Source organism: Mandrillus leucophaeus, unplaced genomic scaffold (assembly GCF_000951045.1).
Source record: "Mandrillus leucophaeus isolate KB7577 unplaced genomic scaffold, Mleu.le_1.0 Scaffold5, whole genome shotgun sequence".
In the NCBI taxonomy this organism is placed as follows: Eukaryota; Metazoa; Chordata; class Mammalia; order Primates; family Cercopithecidae; genus Mandrillus; species Mandrillus leucophaeus.
Window position 1 is genome coordinate 14,279,337 of NW_012105364.1, and position 3,568 is coordinate 14,282,904.

At 33.0% G+C, this 3,568-nt stretch overlaps 1 protein-coding gene across 2 annotated transcripts in view; it reads right to left on the reverse strand.

The window, feature by feature from the left end:
• The window catches only part of CPED1 (cadherin-like and PC-esterase domain containing 1), a 327,742-nt gene that overhangs the window by 85,383 nt on the left and 238,791 nt on the right, over window positions 1-3,568 (reverse strand). The window lies entirely within an intron of this gene.

Below are 3,568 nucleotides of genomic sequence, written 5' to 3' on the forward strand. Positions count from 1 at the left end.
GGCAGAGGGTGGGGGGCTGGGGGAGGTATAGCATTAGGAGAAATACCTAATGTAAATGATGAGTTGATGGGTGCAGCAAACCAACACGGTACATGTACCTATATACCAAACCTGCACGTTGTGCGCTTATACCCTAGAACTTAAAAGTATAATTAAAAAAAGATGGCTATAGAGTGAAGATATGGATATATATATATATATATATATAAAAGAAAAGTTATTAAAAGCAGTAAAGCAAATTGCAGAACATGATGTATACTACGATCTTATTTAAGTAAAATAAAGTGTTAGTATATATACTTGATTGTGAACACGTAAGTTCTGGAATGATACACAAGAAATTCTAAACAGTGGATTTCTTAGAAGATTAAGAATAGAAGGCCAGAGATGGAAAGGCAAAATGTATTTTTACTTTTTATTTTACATGCTTTAATATTTTATCATTAGTATGAATTATGGTTACATTTTTAAAACTACAATTTAAAAAATATTATTTAAGATGTTAAAGCAGAATAATAGAAGAGAACTGATAGCTCCTTGAAGTTGTATTTGTTTCCTAGGGCAACTGTGACAAAGTATCATAAATTATATGGCTTAGAACAAATCTAAATTTATTGTCTTTCAGTTCTGGGGGCCAGAAGTACAAAATGGAGGCATTGGCAGGTTTGATTCCTACTAAGGGCTATGAAAGACTAGCAGTCTGTACAGCCATTTAATACTGTCTTGCTTTCACAGACTTATAGTCTATCAAAGGAAACATAAGAGTTAGTTAAGTAAATGTTCCAGGTAGAGGGATGAGGACCTGAAACATGCTAGAGCTGGGTGAAAACATGGCCCTTCAAGTTCAGAGTGGACGATGCTCAGAGACTGGGATAGGAAGTGGGTAGAAATTAGTCACATTAATTTGGAATCATGATTTCCATGCTTGACTCATTCTAATGACACAGTTCTTGAATGTGACAACAAATTAAGTTTCTTCCACTTTGTTATGTTTAAAAATTCTTACCAGGTAAATCTCTAAACTCTATTTCCTTTTATAAAACTTATAAAAACTTTTTACTAAGTAGCTGGCTTTTAAAATACAGGACAAAATTAAATATCTTTACTAAGGAGTAGGAAACATCTTGACTTTTACTTACAATTCATTCCAATAAAAATTGGCAGTGGACAAGGTTTACCTAAGTAATCACCTTACATTGAGTTTTAAGAAAAATGTACAACTACTTAAGTTATTCTATCTTTTTTGTGCAGAAAATTTTCCTAAAAACATGGCTTTAAAAATTGATAAGCTTCAATGCTGGATGTTATCCTGTTTTAGTGAGAGATTACAAATACATTTTAGTTGTATCAAAAATAATGGAACTTGAGGTTGTGTAGAGGATAGTATATATGGCTTCCCTTGCTGTTTATTTTTGGAAGGCATAGTCTTACTTATAACACATTAGAATCCACCTAGTAATGAGTCATCATAGAATGTGACACAGTTGTGTGTTTCTTCCCTAAACAAATATCAACTGAAAAGTGGCTATACATTATACTATGAAAAAATTTTAAGTAGTCTGCAAAAAACTCAGGAAGGAGGGAAATTGAAACAAATTACAAGCAAATGAATTAGTTCTACTCAATTAACTGTATTAATACGACATTAATATTGGAAATATTTCTTTACATTTCTCATGCATTCCAAATCTCTGAGCTAATATAAAGTTTTTTTCTTTTTCAACCTTCAAATTAGCCAGGATGGGGCCAATGTGGTCCTGCTTGCTGCAGTCCATTCTGAAAGACATCCTGTATTCTCCATTTGGGAATAAATGAGTCTCTGGTTTTTGTAGAATTTGGACCGGAAAATCTAGTGAGATGAAGCCTGTGAAATGCCTAATGCTGCCCACTTCCAGTGCTGTCTCTTATACACATCTAGATGTGTATAAGAGACATGATGTATACTATGATCTTATTTAAGTAAAATAAAGTGTTAGTATATATACTTGATTGTGAACACATAAGTTCTGGAATGATACACAAGAAATTCTAAACAGTGGATTTCTTAGAAGATTAAGAATAGAAGGCCAGAGATGGAAAGGCAAAATGCACTTTTACTTTTTATTTTACATGCTTTAATATTTTACCATTAGTATGAATTATGGTTACATTTTTAAAACTACAATTTAAAAAATACTATTTAAGATGGTAAAGCAGAATAATAGAAGAGAACTGATAGCTCTTTGAAGTTGTATTTGTTTCCTAGGGCAACTGTGACAAAGTACCATAAATTAGATGGCTTAGAACAAATCTAAAATTAATGGCTTTCAGTCCTGGAGGCCAGAAGTCCAAAATGGAGGCATTGGCAGGTTTGATTCCTACTAAGGGCTATGAAAGACTAGCAGCCTGTACAGCCATTTAATACTGTCTTGCTTTCACAGACTTATAGTCTATCCAAGGAAACGTAAGAGTTAGTTAAGTAAATGTTCCAGGTAGAGGGACAAGGACCTGAAACATGCTAGAGTTGGGTGAAAACATGGCCCTTCAAGTTCAGAGTCGACGATGCTCAGAGACTGGGATAGGAAGTGGGTAGAAATTAGTCACATTAATTTGGAATCATGATTTCCATGCTTGACTCATTCTAATGACACAGAGTTCTTGAATGTGACAACAAATTAAGCTTCTTCCACTTTCTTATGTTTAAAAATTCTTACCAGGTAAGTCTCTAAACTCTACTTCCTTTTATAAAACTTATAAAAACTTTTTACTAAGTAGCTGGCTTTTAAAATATAGGACAAAATTAAATATCTTTACTGAGGAGTAGGAAACATCTTGACTTTTACTTACAATTCATTCCAATAAAAATTGGCAGTGAACAAGGTTTACCTAAGTAATCACCTTACATTGAGTTTTAAGAAAAATGTACAACTACTTAAGTTATTCTGTCTTTTTTGTGCAGAAAATTTTCCTAAAAACATGGCTTTAAAAATTGATAAGCTTCAATGCTGGATGTTATCCTGTTTTAGTGAGAGATTACAAATACATTTTAGTTGTATCAAAAATAATGGAACTTGAGGTTGTGTAGAGGATAGTATATATGGCTTCCCTTGCTGTTTATTTTTGGAAGGCATAGTCTTACTTATAACACATTAGAATCCACCTAGTAATGAGTCATCATAGAATGTGACACAGTTGTGTGTTTCTTCCCTAAACAAATATCAACTGAAAAGTGGCTATACATTATACTATGAAATAATTTTAAGTAGTCTGCAAAAAACTCAGGAAGGAGGGAAATTGAAACAAATTACAAGCAAATGAATTAGTTCTACTCAATTAACTGTATTAATATGACATTAATATTGGAAATATTTCTTTACATTTCTCATGCATTCCAAATCTCTGAGCTAATATAAAGTTTTTTTCTTTTTCAACCTCCAAAGTAGCCAGGATGGGGCCAATGTGGTCCTGCTTGCTGCAGTCCATTCTGAAAGACATCCTGTATTCTCCATTTGGGAATAAATGAGTCTCTGGTTTTTACAGAATTTGGACTGGAAAATCTAGTGAGATGAAGCCTGTGAAGTGCCTAATG